The following is a 20,168-nucleotide window of genomic DNA, read 5'->3' as shown; positions in this document are numbered from 1 at the left end:
CTGCCACATTTAATTAAGTATTAGCTGCTTGTCATGGTCTGGGAATGGCTTCCAGGACGAGTCTGAATCTCCATGCTGCCAACTCAGGTGGGGTCATGACACCAAAGTGTGGGGCCAGAGATCATGGTATCATATAGCTTTCAGCACCAGCTGGGGAGAAACAAAGTTCAAAATGTATGGGACACAAAGTTCTTCCAGTTATTAATGTGTAACATTGTAACTAAGCAGGACCCTATGAGACCTTCCCAGGAGAGGCCCCTCCCCCATATCCTCTGCTTTAGCTCCTCTTTTAAGTAACTAGATACTAATGTCAGATACAGATTTTCTGAGTTGCTTCACAGATGCTAAAACCCCGTATCAAATGGAAGAAGTTAAGTACTTGATGAACATGAGCATGAAGTTCCCAGACCTATCGGAGCCTAAGGATCGGTGACGTTAACCCCTGTGACGCTGCCCTCAACATCGGCACCTCACCGTCAATGAATCAGAGAATTGTGCAGGAGCTGATCACACACCCTGCAATACCCCTCCATCACCGTGCCTTTAAAAATGCTTTTCCTAAAACCCATTGGGGAGTTCAGGTGTTTTGAAGACTAGCTGCCCTGGACTCCGTGCCGCACAGCCCGGAATAAACAATGCGCTTTCCTTCCCCACAATGCAGTGTCATGTCTAGAATTAGTTTTATAACATTATATTTTCAACTATGGCCAAGTATTCAATCAGTTAAATGGCAGATACTATGTTAATTAGCAACACTAAATGAATGGTCTTAGTTTTTACTCTGGACTGGTGAGGTTAGCTCAAACTACTGTGTTCTTTGTCATAGACTAAGAAAAATTTAGAGTCAACTAATAAGGAGTGAAATAATGATAAAAGTGAAAGGAAATGCAATGACGGGAAATCATGCTGAGTCAGCGCTCTGCTCCAAGTCATCTTTTCTCACGTGTGCCCTTGACCTCTTGAAGAGAGCCTCTCAATCCCCACCCTTGCCGAACCCCCTTCTTCTCCCATCTGCATTCAATAAATATTTACTGAGTGCCCATTGTGTGTCTGCACCTAAAGGCAAGGAGTAAAACTTGAAAACAACAGGAGCTGGTATTGATTTTACAGATTTATTCTTCTGCAGAACAAGGCCAGCCTCACCCAGGGGCAGGCTGAGTGAGCCCTCCTGCTCCAGCTCCCCTGGAAATGAGCCCCTAACCCAGGGGCATCTTGTTCTCTGGCCCTGCCGGGTGCCTGACTTCTCACATTAGTCATCACTTTTCATTAAGGCCCTGAGAGTCTCCCTGATGCGAGGCAAAGGTTACTTGGGAGGGGAAACAAATTAAACCATTAACACAGATGAGTTAAACACATTAGCTTCTCCCTATAGGTATTGAACAAAGGATAGAAAGGATTGATGGCATGGCCTGGAGAAAAATCCCAGAGATCAGTGGAGACACCTTCTTTTGGGGAATGAACTTTTTAATATCATAAAGGTTTGGACCCTCACATGGCAGTAGTTTGACTTTTAAAACAATAACAGCCATTATTTACTATACCCTTACAGTTTACCAAGCACTATATGCACGCACATCCTTTATTTTCTCTTTTAAGCAGCCTGGTAATGAAGGTAATGTATTTTAACCTCCATTTTACAAATTATGAGACTGCGTCTTCAGGGAGGTTAAGTAATTTCCCTAAAGTTACACAGGTCATAATGCATTCATATCTCTTAGATTTAAAATCTTGGACTATAAAGCTAGTATGTTTTACCACTTCCCTTAATACAGAGAAAAAATTAATAATAAAACCTACTCTTCACGCAGAAGTATTTTTAATGGCTTTGAATTATATCATTGACAACATAATCATACCTGTGGAGGACAGTTGTAATGACCAAAGTAAGTCATCATACCATAACCACCCTTGCTGAGGCTATGCATTCAAGGTCCCTGAACCACTCAAGGGCGTATGAGAATCTGGAATCCACCAAATTTGGGCAATCCCAGCTCTAGGGCCCTTCCCTGGTAGCTCAGTTGGTAAAGAATCCACCTACAATGCAGGAGACCCCAGGTTGATTCCTGGGTCACGAAGATGCCCTGGAGAAGGGAACCGCTACCCACTCCAGTATTCTTGAGCTTTCCTGATGGCTCAGATGGTAAAGAATCTGCCTGCAATGTGGGAGACTTGGGTTTAATCCCTGGGTTGGGAAGATCCCCTAGAGAAGGGAACGGCTACCCACTCCAGTATTCTTGCCTGGAGAAGTCCATGGACGGTGGAACCTGGCAGGCTACAGTCCATGGGTTGCAAAGAATCAAACAGACTGAGTGACTTTCACTTTGACACTCTGACAGCTCTAGATGATGAATCATTAGCCAGTAAACCGCCTCCTCTGCCTCATGGGTACCAGGAAGTCAGAGGGTCGCCTGTCCATCTCAAGAAATGAGGTGAGGTGAAAGAATGAAGGTAATCTAACAAGACTGAAACAACTCCAAGGTCTCTATAGATATGGATATATATATTCACACACATATATACACACATTTAAAGAGACACAGAGAGAAACCAAGAAATCAAGAGAGAGAGAGAGATTCTATATTCTGTTGATTCTGAGTCTTCCAAAGGCTATTTCAGAACTCTAGCAAACAAGCTGCTTCAGGATGATAAGAAACATGGTGTGTGTGTGTGTGTGTGTGTGTGTGTGTGTGTGTGTGTGTTAGTCGGTAAGTTGTGTCTGTCCATGGGCTTCTCCATGAAAGAATACTGGCGTGGTTAGTCATTCTCTTCTCCAGGGGATCTTCCCAGCCCAGGGATTGAACCCGAGTCTCCTGCATTGCAGGCAGATTCTTCCCCATCTAAGCCACCAGGGAAGCTCCAAAGAAATGTATTAAGACCACTGAATTCCATAAGCAAGGTCCATTCCCACTCTTGCTATGACGTGAGCGATCTGATGAGGAGCAATGCTGTGTACAATACTATAAGTCATTCTGTAAATCCACAGATGTTACCTCTGATAGAAGCATTGTGAGCAAGGAAGGCAAATCCATATCCAGAGTAATTATCTATTCCAGGAGGAATGAAACACTGCCCTTTCCATGATACGAGTGGTCCAGTATAAACAACTCATAACTAGATAGCTGGATGATCACCCCAGGAAAGGGCACCATATTGGGAACCCAGTATTGATCTTGATAAGCAGAAGCCCATCTGCTAAGCCCGGGTATAGCCTCCATTTCTCCCAGAATGGTCACTTTATTCATGAGGCCATTGGGTGACGATAGGTATGGCTAGTGAAAGAAGCTAACTGATCCATACTGGTGTATCCAAATTGGCACCCACGCTTGAAAAGGCTACAGTCAACTGGGTCTCAAGACACTTTATCTCCTTGCTTCACTATCTTCCATATGCAGCTTCTATCTTATGGTCTAGGACGGCTGTTGGAATCCTAGCCAACACATCTGGATTCCCAACAGAATAACTGACGAAATGAGGAAGAGAGAGAACACTGGTTGAAAGAAGTTTCCAAAGATGTGCTTACGTCCCACTGGCTAGCATGTAATTAAATGATCATCACCCAGGTGCAAGCAAGCTGAGAAAGCCTCCAGGAAACATGGACATTTGATTTTGAAGAAAGAACATGGATATTTGGGGCCAGCAAGCAATCTCATCATCCTTTAATATACTTTAAAACCAATTTATCCACTTTATCCACCTCCAAACAACAAAAGCTGTTTCCCTCGTACGGAACCTCTCTTGGTAAGGGGCAGCATCATTTATCAAACTGCCAAAGTCAGAAACTTTCTCCTACTTCACTGCCTACATTTGGTATGGCCAACCTCTATTGACTCTATCTTTCAATACACCTAAAGTCTATATCCTTTCCAGAAATTTAAACACCACTCCCCTACATCTTTTCATGACCTCTCTTTCATAAGCTCCATTGTCAGCCCACACCTCTTTCATCCATTTCTCACTCTAATGGCAAAGCCACTTTTCTAAACAGCTTGGGTCACAGATGGCTCTGGTACTTCTGCAGTGGTTTCTCAAATCCCACCCCTATGAAGTTCATGGCCTTTACCCCAGGCTTATGGCTTTCTAAACCCCCCCAGCCCCATTTCACCTCCACAATCTAGTCATCCATAGGAGGTTTCCAGTTTCTCAAGTATGCTGGGCACTGTTCCGTCTTTTGACCTTCCCACATCCTGCTCATTACCGGGAATATACCTACTATTCCTGTCCTTATTACTACTCTGTACACGCCTACTTCACTGTTGTTCAGTTACTGAGTCGTGTCCAACTCCTTGCAATCCCATGGATGATGGCATGAGCCAGGCTCCTCCACTGTCTCCCAGAGTTTGCTCAGACTCATGTCCATTGAGTTGGTGATAGCATCCAACCATCTCATCCTCTGTCGTCCCTTTCTCCTCCCACCTTCAATGTTTCCCAGCATCAGGGTCTTTTCCCATGATTTGGCTTTCACATGAGGTGGCCAAAGTATTAGAGCTTCAGCTTCGGCATCAGTCCTTCCAGTGAATATTCAGGGTTGGTTTCCTTTAGGATTGACTAGTTCGATCTTCTTGCAGTCCAAGGGACTCTCAAGAGTCTTCTTCAGTATCACAATTTGAAAGCATCAATTCTTCTGTGCTCAGCCTTCTTTATGGTCCAGCTCTCATATCCATACATGACTACTGGGAAAACCATAGCTTTGACTATACAGACTCATGACCTAACTCCTGGTCATTCTTCAAGGATCAGCTCAGGTGTTATCTTCTCCAAGAAGCCTTCTGTAAAGGCCACAGATTGTGAAATTGGGTCTTCCTGCAGCATCTCTATCAGAGGATTTTCCACAACACACCATAATTAATCATTCTCCCCCTACCCCAGGACTCTAGAAAAGGAACAGAATCATTTGTCTACAGATGTCCTGTTCTTATAATGTCAAGTATAGTGTCAAGCCCATCAACTTCTGCAATAAATATAAGTTCACTAAACAGGATTCCAGATCTCTTGCCAATCACATAGATTTCATTTCTGTTCAACACCTGAGGACTCCATAATCCTGTTCTTAATTTGTTATCCTGACTCATACAAGCTTGTCCTGACACTGCTGCTCATGAGAATGCTAGTTCAGAATGACCTACCAGGCAATGACCTCTAGTCTGACTTTTATCCTATACAAACCTGTCTACTGTATACCAGTTACACCTATTCAGAGCACAGTTTCAGACTGGAACTACTTGAAGATACTACAGGAAACCCTATGCTGAATCTTGGTTCTAGAAAACTTTACTGAATCTACCAATGTAATAAAAACCAAAGCTTTAACTACCGAAAATCAAAACACTTGTTGAGCATTAATTAACTCAAAAATATTATTGCAACCTTCTTTTGGGCTAAATACTGTGTCCAATGCTGAAGATGCACTGATGAGCAAAAACAGATCTTTCTCTAACGGAAACTTCGAGCTAGTCAGGAGAATGACATTAATCAAATAGCTGCATCAATAAAACTTTTAATTATAAATATTAAGAAGTACTTTCAATGAAATGAAGATATTCACTGATTGCTAATATCAAAGAACTGTACTTGGATGAGTTTGGGAGTGAGGAATGTTGGGAGGGGCACATAGGGGGAGTCAAAGTATCTGAAGGATGAATAGACATTAACTAGGTGGGAGAAAAGTGTGATGATGAGAAGAGCAAGGAGGCAGGGAGAACAATGAGACAGTGGGGATAGGACATGCAGAGATCCTGTGGTAGAAGGACTTTTCCAGATACCTTCAAGATGGTGAGGGAAGGTTCCTGTAACTGGAGCACATGTGTGACGAAAAGAGAAAGCTGACAGTTGGCCATCCTGGCAGAGCCATATCAAGTACATGGGTCTCCAGAACTGTGGTGACCGAGATACTTTCATGAGATGGGGATTGAAGGGGAATTCATGTGCTTGTCAGATAAAGGATGAGTCCACGGGAAAATACATATGGTGTGGTCTGTAGCTTCAGTGAATTTACAGTTAAGAATTGGATATCTTGACCTATAAGCAATCAGATATCAAGTAATGGCTGAACAATTTGCTAATGATTCAAGGAACCACAGGGATTCAGAGATGGGCCGAATCCTTTCCAGTCCCTCTGAAGTCTGTAGCCTAGTGAGCACCAGACGGATAAAGCTAACAAGAAAGTGTACTTTATTTCACTGTATGTTCATCTGCCCAGGGGACCTTTCATGGGCATCTTTCTTAAGCTAATAAATAATTGAAAGAGTTCTAAATAGGAAGTGGGGAACTCTCAGAAAGAAATTATAAAATGGAGTCTGTCCCACTCTGAAGAGCCCAAGCAGGATTTTTTTTTTCCAGAAAGATTACCTTTAATTAGTTCCCAATTTGCTTCTCATTACAGAAGGGATTTAACAGTTTATGGTAATAATATGTAAAAGGTTCAAATGCTCTTGAAACATATGACAAAATCTGCCTCAGAACAGAGTGTGAGAAGCTATTGGCATTCCCGGTGCACGAGATGAGTGTGAGAAGATTGCCCTGTTCCCCTCAAGTTACTAGGACAGCCGGCCATGAACTTTAGGGATCTCTGCCTAAACAAAGCTGTATGACTGTCCATAGTCAGGGGTGTGCTGTCCTTGGTAGACAAATACTGTAGACCTGGCCAGGCTCTACAAGTGAGAATACAATTATTAATACAATAACTAATTCTTAATGAACATTTACTATATAGCAGGATCTGTTAGATTATATATATTAACATTTAATTATTAGGAAAAATGTACAAAGTAAGTATTATTAGATTCATTTTGTAAATAAGGAAGCTGAGACACAGAGGAGTCAAGTAACTTCTCAAAGCCTCATAATTAATTAATAGAGGGGTGAGGATTAGATCCCAGGCAATCAGCCTCCAAAGTCCACACTCCCTATAAACATGCTACAGTCCCCCCATTCACATATCCATTTCAAGTGTTTGATACAAGAATGAAGTGGACTTGGGTATAAAAAGAGGCTAGAAGAATTCCCGGCCCATAACAGTACCCATGTTGTTATAATTTTTTTTCCTCCAGCTGACTTTCATCTGCTACCTCAATTCTGTTCATCTCTTTTTTTTTTCTCCTTTTCTCTTTCTCTCTCAATTCAACTGACTCTCAGCAACCACAGCTTGATCAGTTAACATGTGTTAATCTTTTTGTCCAGTTCCTTCAGATGACTGTTAAGACAGAAAGGAGGGGAAAGAGAAACTCACAAGCACATTGGTGACTGAAGAACCGCAGGAGCAAACACTCCTGAAGACAAGAAACTCAACGGCCAACCCAGGACAGGTACCATGTGGACATGACTCACACTAGAGAAGCAAGAAGCCTGAGAGTGCCACACCTGCTCCACACTTCACAGACATGAGTTTCCCATACTTTTTCCCAAGGTCGGGTGTTGAGGGGATAAGACAGTATGACAGACACAAAACATGAAATGTGGACTCATAAAGGAGAAATTCAGATATGTGGGAAGAGAATCAGAAGCAAGCACGGGGCACTTTCATGCCATGATACTGTAACCACAGAGTTAATAAAAGGCTGTGGTTATAGGTGACAGGTGAGGTAATGTCATATTGACTTGGGGACCTTGACTTGAAGGCAGGGAATGAAAGACAATCCCTGTGTGTATTTTCACAAATGAAATGATCATCTCTCAAAATCAAAGGTACCCAACCTTGACTTCCTTCTGCTAAGGGAACAGATAATACCATCAAAAGACACAACCTTTTTGTCAAAGGGCTCACCGTGGGGCTCATTAGTTCAGAGCAACAAGTTTCAAAAAGGATTGATAGAGGCAAATAACAAAGGACACCTTGGGAAGTTTTGGAACAATGTCTTCCAAGCAGTGAGGCTGCTGAGGGTCGAGACTGTCAGAGGCCTAGGGTACTGGGGATATTTTTAATAGACCGCCGCACGGCTTTTCTGCCATGTGAGGACAGATTGATATTCTGTAATGGACCCTGATGGACACGCAGCTGGAGGAGAACCAGCAGCAGAAACTAATAATAGAGCAGCCTGGAGCACAAACACAATGGATGTGGAAGTCATGGCGGGCGACACAAACCCACAGGAGGAATTGTGACTCTCGCCGCGCACACCTCACCCTCCCTCTTCCTGATCTGCCAAAATGGCTATGATCAGGCATTTAAGGGAGTTCAGAGCTGACAGACAAGCTCTGAAAGTCACTCCTGGCCCAGGTGTGCCTCTGGTCTCAGGTCCGTAGGAGGGCTCTCATTTTCCCATCACATTACATTTCCCCAAAGTGAGAAATCTTGTAAGCTAGTATTTATTAACTGCTTACCATGCACTGGGCAAGTTTTACATCCAATATCTCATTTAACCTTCACCATGATCCAATGCAGCCATAAATTTTTCTAACAGCCTTTCCATTTTTAAACATAAATAAATGGAGGGCTTGAGAAAACAGACAGTTGGCCATGTGGCACAGAACAATAATTCAAATCAAGTTCCCATTTGATTCTGAAATGTCCCCTCTGCTGTCACTTCCTGGATGGCTGTTTTGGATCCTGAGCATGTGGGGGTAGGAATTTCTGTTCCAGAAACAGTGTCCACCCCTGCTCTGTGTATACCACAGTATGTAAACGCTTGCAAGTGTTTGGACACTCACAACCCTCTAGAGAGTGAAATATAAATTCAGGCAGGATTATTTTAGCTAGATCCTATCCCAAGTCACTTATTTTTACCCTACCAAGGATCATCTCCTGGGATAATTCAGTATTTACTAAAACCGCAGTGTTTGCTTGGCATTCTGTCAGGAGCTACAGATGAACAACTAATAAGACACAGAACTTGGACATCATCAGATGAACAATGATGCTCAGTTATTAACCTTTCTTTCATGCAAATACTTCCGCTCCCATAGTCTCACCTCAACAAAAGAGACTGCTGGAGTTTTCTTAACTCCTGCTCTTATTGGGAAACAAAATCCTCACTCCTTCACCCAAAAGATGTTTAAGGCTTGGGCAAGGGGTTCTCCCAGCTGAGCTGTGGTTGCCATGGAGACTTCCTCTCCTTCCTTCTCTGCTTTGGCCACTGCTACCCCTTGGACCTCTGGTGACCCCCTACCCCCACTTTAGCTCAGTGCAAGGGGGAGAAATTATACTGGGAACAGGTATGTGCATGGTATGTAAAACTAGAAAATGCAAATGTATTCTACAGAGAAGTAGCTTGTGAATGAGAAAACAGGGTTTTAAAAATAGATTTAATATTCATTTATATTCTCTAAAGAAATAAAATACAGTAGCCTAAATTAATAACCTGTCTATGCTTTATTTTTCTAGGGGAAAATAAGTTTCAGATTCCTAACAGCTAACTTCAATACAAAATAAATGAGCTCCTTCATTAATTGTGGGCTGGCTACTCATATTATACTTTTAAAAATTTATTTATCCTGGGGCAGTACACAAATGTCTGAAAGTGGTATAAATAGCCAATTAAAGAATCTAATAGAGAAATGGAAGACAGAATTCAACGAGAGTAAGCATGTTGTCTTAGACCATCTTGTGAGTCTGTCAAGAATGCTCATAAAAGGATGAAGTTAGCTTTGCCAGTGAAACAATGCTTTGGCGCAACCTTCCACTCTGCAAAAGGAAACCTGAGTACGCACAGCATATGTATAAAGGCCATTAAAAGGGTAAAATGAGCAAACTCTGGAGGTTGTTTCTGGAACATCCTCTCTTATTTTCAACCTACACAACTACTGAGGCAGATATATTAGGTTGAGACTATTATGCAGATATCCAGGAGAAATAGTTTTCTCTGCATCTTGATTTCTACTCAAATGCCTGTCCAAAAAGTCACAAAAATGTTTGGTTAGAAGGCTTTGGACACAGGGTAGGGGGTGGGATGAGCTGAGAGATCGAAACTAACACACGTGAGCTGCCATGTGTAAAACGGATAGCTAGTAAGAACCTATTGTACAGCAAAGGCAGTTCAGCTTGGGGCTCTGTGATGTCTTGGAGGGATGGAATTTGGATGCTGGGTGGTCTAAGACAGGCTGGATATACATATACTTATAGTTGATTCACTTTGTTGTATATCAAAAACTAACATAACATGGTAAAGCAACTTGTAGTGTTTAGGTTCAGTTGTTAAACTGTGTCCGACTCTGCGACCCCATGGAATGCAGCATGCCAGGATCCCCTGTCCTTCACTATCTCCCAGAGTTTGCCCAAATTCATGTCCATTAGTCAGTGATGCCATCCAATCATCTCACCCTTTGCCACCCTGTTCTCTTTTTGATTTCAGATCTTTCCCAGCATCAGGGTATTTCCCAATGGGATGGTTCTTAGCATCAACCAGCCAAAGTATTGGGGCTTCAGCTTTAGCATCAGTCCTTCCAATGAATATTCAGGGTTGATTTCCACTTGTTTGATCCCCTTGCAGTCCAAGGGACTCTCAAGAGTCTTCTCCAGCATCACAATTCGAAAGCATTAATTATTTGACACTCAGCCTTCTTTATGATCCAACTCTTACATCTGTACATGACTACCGGAAAAACCACAGCTTTGGCCATATGAACCTCTGTCAGCAAAGTGATGCCTTTTATATCTAATATGCTGTCTAGGTTTGTTACAGCTTTCCTTCCAAGGAGCAAGCATCTTTTAATTGTATGGCTGTCGTCACTGTTTGCAGTGATTTTGTGTTAGTTGCTCAGTTGTGTCTGACTCTTTTGCAACGCAACTCCATGGACTGTAGCCTGCCAGGCTCCTCTGTCCATGGGATTCTCCAGGTAGGAGCACTGCCATGAAGTGATCGTAACAGTATCTCACACATCATGACTAGGGCCAATCCTCTGTAAGAGGATTTATAGGAAAGAAATCAAAGATGTTTCTTCTAAGTCAAGGCTGCCAATTATGGATTTTTCTGAGACACAGTCCTGGCAAAAAGAAAGACTCAGGCTGGTCAACCAACTCTTTCTGACTCTTGGCCTGAAATGGCACCTATTTTATCCCGACATCTTACTGCTAAGTCGCTTCAGTCGTGTCCGACTCTGTGCGACCCCATAGATGGCAGCCCACCAGGCTCTCCTATCCCTGACACCTTAAGGGGGGCATAAAAGCCAGAAAGGAGAAAGGTCCCATTATAACCATGATCGGTCATTGGTGTGGACTAACTTTTAGGTGATATAAGGGAAACTATTTTCTGTCTTAGGGAAAATTCACCTAAGACAGGCAGTGGGAAACCAATCTCATCTGTGTATATATCAGTTTACTTGGACTTTATAAATTTTTTACCCTCAGGCTTTGTTTTAAAAACTTGAAAATCAGCTAGTTTACCTTGATTTCCCTTTCTGTCTTCCCTCCATTTTGTGTGAATATGATCTTGATTTGTGTATTTAGGACTTTTTCCTATTGACTGCCTTCTGAATGCTCTTATGAAGAAATGGCATTGCCACCATGATAAAAATCTATATCACCTCTTTCTCAAAGATTGTCTTACCCTCTGGCTTTCTATGTTCAAGACTCCTCCTTCCCTGTGTTTGTTGATATATGGCTGCCTTCTAAACCTGTACATGTAGGTTCATACTGAGACCTATCTTGGTAAGAGATTCCTTAGATAAGCTCCTCCTTGCTTGGGGTCTAGGTACTACCTAAACAAATGCCATTTTACAATGAAAGGTTTTATCTTTAGTCATGATGAAACTGAGTAGAACCCACTAGGTCCTTCAAGCCCCGCCAAATACAAAGGCTACTTCCATGTCCCCTGCCTCTTGTTTGTAGAAAAGCTGAAGTGTCCCAGACCTCCCTGAGTCACAAAGGAGCAGGTTCAAACAATTAACAGTTAGAAAAATAGAGTCCCAGAATCTTTCAGTGTCTTATGCATAGCCTTGAGTTGTGTTATAGACACTCTGCCACCAGAAGGAAAAAGCTAACTGCATCACGATCAGACTGTAGCCATGATATAAATTGCTCCATCTTGAGCAGTACTGAATTTATGGCTAGCACAATTCCAAGAACTGGCCTCAAGAGAACGGGATTAACACTATTGTTCATAATAATCTGTACCTTTGTAAGCATCAAAATAATTATAGCTTGTTCTGTCCATATATAGAAGTGACAATTAGAATTGTCAGCAAAGAGATGTTACAGGCCCATGTTGCCATTTTCCACTCTAAGAATATGGTGCCCTATGTCGGCATGAAGAAATTATAGAAGAGGAACCTTTGCCCCTGAACCCATACAAATGGAATGATGTCTGATGGTAGAGATTTGTAAGCAGCTTATTGCAGGAAAGAGTTTTCTGCAGGAGTCCCCTTTTGTCTTGTCTTAGCAAAGATACGGGTTGGCCAGAAAGTTCATTTGGATCATACCATCTTACAGAAAAACCCAAATGAAACCTTTGGCCAACCCAATAAATTGTAACTAACTTTGAACCACGCACCCCCATAATCTACTCATCTCCAGTCCAAGCACACCTTTCACATCTTTTGATCACATGATACTTGGCCTAAACTGTTGGTTCTTTCCTCAGGGTAAACAAACAGAAATGAAGAATAAGTAATTGAAAGATAACCAGATATTTCCCCGGCTTCCCTTCAGCAATCTCCTGAATGAACTCTGTGAACAGATGGCATCTAAAGAAAGAGTGCAAGGAACTGACAAGTCTGCACACAGTGGGTGGTGATGATGAATCTGATCTGCCACCTCAGTGATTAACTAAAATTACTTCCCCTTCTTCCCTTTAAAACCTTTCATGGTCAAGTAGAATCTTCGGAGTTGGTTCTGGGACACAGGCGTGCCTTCTCCCCAGATTGCCAGCCTTCTGGTTAAACTAATTGTTCCCTTCCTACCAGTACTTGTCCCTTCAGTAATATTTTTCTGAGTAGTGAGCAGCCAGACCTGAGTTCAGTAACAAAGAGATTATCCTTATAAATAGTGGAAGTCTTTAAAGCCATGTGAAGCAACTTGATAATATTACACCAGTTTGAATTTAGACTCCAACATTATATTTGAAATAGGAATGTGCGCTTGGGTTTTTCGAATGTCTCAAAAGAACATTTTTGCTCAGGAAGATGGAGAAGCCCTAACATAACTATTAACTCTTGATGTGATAAGCAGCCTTGCCTTGAGCTTGACCATCCCCAATAAGAGGCGAAATTCAACTGGTCCCTAAAATAGAAGACTTGGGAGTCATCCTTCAGGAGAGCCAAAGTTAACAGTTGCTCACTTAGCCTGATTTCAAAGTTGATTTTCTATCACTTGTGGAGACCAACTGACTGACTGGCCATTTCTCCTCTCATGGTCCATAGAAGACCCAGGTTCCCTGAAGAACGTGTAGATTGTTTGGTTATACCTGCTTGCCCATTTTTGCCATTAGAATAAGCACAAAACCCTGCTTGGGGTGGGAAAAAAGGTAACTCCTCCTTGTCAAAGGATCCTGTTTTTCCTCCCCCATCATTGGCTCTCTGGAGGGCAAGTGATGACAATAAATTTTGCTTGTACCTACACATTTTCTGTTCAGCTAATTGATTGTATTACCTTCCATTCAAATAGTGGGGGGCGGGGGGAACTGCCTATGACTTTATCCTTGGAAATAAAAACGTGATCCCCCTTAATCACACTAAGAAAGGACACTTACATGAATTATATGCCCCATGTTAGCTCTTTCTAGCCTAAATTGACCTACTCTATCAAGTAATGGCTTACAAACTTTATAATAGAGTCAATAGAATAGTTATAAAAGAAAGATTTTGATGGAAAAAAAATTTAAAGACTAAGTGATAGATTTAACCAGAAGTTGGATATTTGATTGTTTGGAGACGGGCTTAGAATTCTTAATCTCCTTCCTATCTTGGTTATAACTTTGTATCTCATTCTATGCCCTTCCCATTTTCTTTATAATTTGGTAGGTATGTTTTTTTTTTTTCATCTTGTATGTGTATGTGTTTATCTTCTTTTATTTACATATAATCAGGAGCACATTACACTGTCTTGCATCTTGGCTTTACACCTCGTCTTTTTCTGAATCGATATATACCATTTTACAGCACTGTGTTAATCTCTGCTTTTGATGAAGAACTTTGTATGTTCTTAGCACATACCTCGGAGAAGGCAATGGCAACCCACTCCAATACTCTTGCCTGGAAAATCCCATGGACGGAGGAGCCTGGTGGGCTGCAGTCCATGGGGTCGCTGAGGGTCGGACATGACTGAGCGACTTCACTTTCCCTTTTCACTTTCATGCATTCGAGAAGGAAATGGCAACCCACTCCAGTGTTCTTGCCTGGAGAATCTCAGGGACGGTGGAGCCTGGTGAGCTGCTGTCTGTGGGATCGCACAGAGTCGGACACGACTGAAGCGACTTAGCAGCTGCAGCACATACCTATGAGCAGTACATAAGTCAGGCAATTTCCTAGACAGCTGACTGGCTGAAACTCCCTACACTCCAGGAAGAGGAAGAGGTATTCCTCTCCTGCCTCCTTTAATAAAGATCCCATGAATTATAAAATGAATAAAGGGCTGAATCTGGAGGGATTACGAATCGGCTTATATTGTAGAAAAAAAAATTGGACTATATAAATCTTGTGATGGCCTCTTCCTCTGAGTGGTTTCTCAGATATTTCATTGGCTATTCCTGGATCTGATGTCATAGAATTCAGAGTCTCCTGTCAATCTATAAGCCAAGAGGGTATCTATTTCGCGATGATGGACCTAGGAAACCAGGCTTACTAAAAGCGTGATTCTAATCCCTACAAATCATGGCACTATACTGTTGTTGCCATGTGGTAAGCTGGGAAAGCTAAATCTAGTCAAAGCTATGGTTTTTCCAGTAGTCATGTATGGAGGAGAGAGTTGGACTATAAAGAAAGCAGAGCACTGAAGAACTGATGCTTTTGAACCATGGTGTTGGAGAAGACTCTTGAGAGTCCCTTGGACTGCAAGGAGATCCAACCAGTCCATCCTAAAGGAAATCAGTCCTGAATATACATTGGAAGGACTGATGCTGAAACTGAAACTCCAATACTTTGGCCACCTGTTGCAAAGAACTGACTAACTGGAAGAGACCCTGAAGCTAAGCAAGATTGAAGGCGGGAGGAGAAGGGGATGACAGAGGATGAGATGGCTGGATGACATCACCAGCTCGATAGACATGAGTCTGAGTGAACTCTGGGAATTGGTGATGGACAGGGAAGCCTTGTGTGACTTAACTTGTGACTTGTGTGACTTGCTGACTTGACTGAGTGACTGAACTAAAGCTGGGAAAGGAAGAAAAAAAGAGCAGTGTAGTTGGGAGTTATTTTCCTTGCATCTATTTTAAGTATTTCCATTCACCATCATTCTTATGCAGTGGATATTGACAAAACACGAAGATCTTTGCACAGATGATGTCCATCTGCTCCGGCACCTTATATCCCACCTGAAGCTCTGATCTCCTGACAGTGACATCATAGGCTTTTCTGCCCAGAGTCATTTATAATTAGGGCTCCAGGTAAAAAATTAACAGCATGAACAGATGGGCCCATAAGAGGCAAAGCGTCTGTTCACATGCAAATTTCATCAGTACTTGAAGACTGAAGAAAACTAGAGTGCAGGAAGGCTCTGCCCAAAAATAATTCTTCTGCATGATGGGGAGAGTTTGCCATTGTCCTGTGCCCTTCCTCAGCCCATCAGGGAACACTTTTTCTTTCTCCTCATAAGGGAGGACGGGCTGGGGGAAAGCACAGCACCCAGGCCATGACAATTTAGAGCTTTTTGGCTGTTAGCACAGGGATCCAGGTTGCCTCAGAGGGAAGAGATGCAACCCAGGAGCTGTCAATCCCAATTAACTGCTTTAAAGAACTTTTGTGTGTAACACAACATAAAAATAATACAGCCGTGTGAGGTGCAAGGCAGTAATTGCAGATTCTTCTCAACAGGTGTTTTATGTTACCGGGACCCTATATTACAGAAATCGCTGCATTCCTAGTTAAGTGTAAAAAATATGTGGTCTTTTATTTGTTAATTTACATGGTTACAGGAAGCCTGAGGGATCAGTTCAGGACCTGTAGGGATGGGAAATAAGGGGGAAAGATAGAGTTGCTTGTAAGTTGCTTGAGGTTTTTCTGCATTGGCACAGCATATCTGAATTCGTCATCTTGCCACCCAAACTTCCATGCAAACTGTAATAACTTTTTTCTCCCTCACAGAGGTTTAGCAGATTACACCAACATGCAGTGGCTCATATCCATACCTCTTCCTTTATTCCATTTAACATACAGTAAGTTCCCTGCATATGAACCTTCAAGTTGTGAATTTTCAAAAACGTGAACATGTGTTCACATGTGCAATCACACGTTAGTTCACGTGCCTGGTGCACGTTGCCACTCGTGTGCATCCTCTACAAGCAGTTGTGCTTCTGCATACTTTACTGTATACATAGAAGATACACGTGTATATACTGTATACATAGAAGATATATATACATGCATAGAAGATACATATATATACTGTATACATAGAAGATATAGATACATGCATAGAAGATACATATATGTGTACTGTATACATAGAAGATATATATATATACATACATAGAAGATACATATATACATACTGTATACATAGAAGATAGATATATATATACATACATAGAAGATACACATATATATACTGTATACATAGAAGATACATATACATACATAGAAGATACATATATACATACTGTATACATAGAAGATATATATACATACACATACATAGAAGATACATATATATACTGTATACATAGAAGATATAGATACATGCATAGAAGATACATATATGTGTACTGTATACATAGAAGATATATATATATATATACATACATAGAAGATACATATATACATACTGTATACATAGAAGATATAGATACATACACATACATAGAAGATACACATATATATACTGTATACATAGAAGATATATATACATACATAGAAGATACATATATACATACTGTAGACATAGAAGATAGTGGTACAGTATTCAAGCCATGGATGTTTGGAAACAAGCATGAAAGCAGTGGTATATAGCCCACTGTGTTAGTTGGGTACCTAGACTTACTTTATTGGACTTTGAAACAAACTGGAATTATGAACCTGCTTTGGAATAGAACCTGGTCATATGTAGGGGACTTACTATATTCTAATCTTTTATTTTCTTCTATCATAGTTAAATCAGTCTTTATTTCTGTTGTTTCCTTCCTTTAATCTACTCTAACAGGGAAATCCCAGAACTAGTTTCCTAAAAGACAGTGTTGGTTACAGCTTTTCCCTACCCAGATCATACTCATAGTAGCAAGTGAAAGTTCAATGGGAAGTACCATGTCTTTGGAAAAAAATTTAATAGTACCTATTGAAGCTGAATAGATGTTCAATTTTCAACTCAGCAATTCCATCCCAAGTTAAGTATATACCCAAGAAAGATGCATACATTCATTTGTTAAGGAATATATACTAGAATATTATAATATCACTATTTATTATAGTCCCAAAGGATATATAAATGCTTATAATCAGTAGAACAAAGAAATTGTGATACAGTTACACAGAAATGAGAACAAATTTATTTACAGCACTTATCATTATCATAATGAGTATAATGTTGAGCAAAAGAAGATAGACTGAAAAAGTACATATTGTTATCATTCCATCCATATAATGAATAAAAACATGCAAAACTAGTCTATACTGTTAGAAGTCAGGAGAGTGGTTACTCTTATGCTGTTATGAGTCAGAGGGTATAGAAAGAAAAGGACAAAAGGAAAGCTAATGCAATTAATGTAGACAGTGGTCACATGTGTTTGTTCAATTTCTGAAAATTAATGAGTTGTACAATTAAGAAATATGAACCTTTCTATATATATATTAAACTTCAAAATGAAGTTAAATTAAAAAAAAGGAAAAAAAATGCCTCAGCATTCAAAGCTCTTTCTCAATTTTACACTAGTTCCTCCAAAAAGGGAACAGCATCTTATTTACTTTTATACTTTGATATTTACATAACGGTAGTTGTTAAACAGCTCTTTTAAATGAAACAAGATAAGTGAATTTCAGAAAGATGATGGCTGTTTTGGTCACACAGTCTCTGCTCTTCAGGAATCCCTGCATGAGAATAAAGAAACTAGAGAGGAAAACTAAAAACCTACGTACAACATTTTCAACAAAGCTGGGTGACAAGGTATCCCTGAGAACCCATGTAGGAGCAAAAGAAAGATGGCACAAAACCTATCTCATCACCTATGCGGGAGAAGGTAGAAGGAACTAACAGGTTATGTGATGAAACGGGGAGTGAAAAGAAACAGCTCCATGGGAGGAGAATGGCTTCACTCAACCTTTAGGGGAATTTTTAAGGACCCCAATAGTAGTAAGTACAAGAACACAAAGAACTGAGAAGACCGGGGTGGTTGAGTGCTTATGAACTCATGAAACTGACCAGCCCCACATGAGGGTAAACCACTGTGAGAGCAAGGAAGCCTGAGCAGAGCCAGACAGAGAAAGCAAAGGGAATATCCAAATAAAAGTGCAGGGAGATAACAGAACCGTGAAATCTCAGAGTGACAACCATCGTATTTTCAAACTTTCAGCCAAGCCACAGGAGGCATTTTTTGAAGAACAGCTAATTTGAATGTATTGATATTTCTAACATTTCAAGAAAACTCAAAGTCATTAAACAGGAGGATCAGAAAAGCTTGAGATCAAATTTCACGCAAAGTTACTTTGAAAGCAAGAAGAAACAGAAAAAAAGGAACAGAATAATATTTCTATAAACAATAAGAATATCATCAAAGTATGTTCAAACAAAGAACAAAGGTGTAAAATTGCATTAAAAAACCTGTAAAAATTCATGTAAAAATAATAAAGAACAACACAAATCAGAATTAGAAAATTCAAAAATGAGGTATAAATTCAAAAATTAGAAATAAAATAAAATATGTTATATAAGAGAAAACTAAGCAGGAAGAGAAACAAGAGAATGATCACAATAAATTCCGCATTAAAAGAAATAGAAGATAAAAAGCAAATTTTACACAATAATTTGAGAGAAATGGATATTTAAGTTAAGCTAAGAAGGTTCAACATATAAATAACAGCATTTTCTCAAAACAAATATAAAGCTAACAACTACTAAAAACTTTAGTTTGAAAATAATTTTGTGAAAAAAAGACAAAATAGTCAAAGAACACACATATATCCAGGACTATCAACTGTCACCAAGACATAGCCTAATAAATTTCCTTGACTTTTGAAGAAAAAGAAAATCTTCGGTTGTGTAGGCAAAACGTTTGAAACACAAGAGATTTATGCAGCTATTTCCCAACAGTAACAGAGAAATTAAGTAAAAGCCTCATGGTCCTGAATTTGAATTGGAAATGTCAGTATAAACTCACATGTCATATTTACATACTTCCCCATCCTGCTGTCCCTTGAAAATTTAGAAAAACATGACCAAACTAGTATCACCGTCAAGTTCAGACTCTGATCCTAAAATTCATCTTTCATTACAGGAAACTAAAGCTTCTTGGAAAAATGGCTGATTCCTGGTTTGGGCCCAGAATATTTTGACATAAAAGAGAAAAGGAAATGTATCAAAAGCTTCCAGGGTGATGCCAAAAGTGCAGAAGTCAATTCAAAGAGACTTCTACATGGGACAATTTGAGCCTTAATAAGGGTAAGAATGACAATGCATTCAAACTCAAGGTAAGCTGGTCACTTTCTGAAGTTGGCAGAGAACTATCTCATAATCTTTAAAACTAGATGAATAAAAGGAAAGATATGACAGTATTCTGCCCTTCTTAAATGAACTGATGGGACCAGTGGATAATCAAGTGATTGGCCACGAGTTAGGTAACGTATCAGTGACAGAGGGCAGACCTAGGTCCAGCTGCATTTCTATATAGTAAATCTATATTTGTATGCTACATTTTAACTATCTAATATGCACCTGACCATTTTAGTTTGCCCTTATGTCCCGAGGTAAAAGATTTCAAATTCTTTCTGGGTGAGAAGGAGTCTTTGCCGTCTGGATAGTCTAAATTTTGGATGAGAGTAAATATCCTCCAGACCCGAGAGGCCTAATAACAAAATTCTCACTCCTATTAGCAATCAGAGTTTTCCTGAGGGTGCTGCTCTTTGCAGCTACTTATGAATAGATGAGGGCTTCCCAGATGGCA

This window comes from Capricornis sumatraensis, chromosome 21 (assembly GCF_032405125.1).
Source record: "Capricornis sumatraensis isolate serow.1 chromosome 21, serow.2, whole genome shotgun sequence".
Lineage (NCBI taxonomy): Eukaryota > Metazoa > Chordata > Mammalia > Artiodactyla > Bovidae > Capricornis > Capricornis sumatraensis.
Note: the sequence above shows the minus strand (reverse complement) of the source record.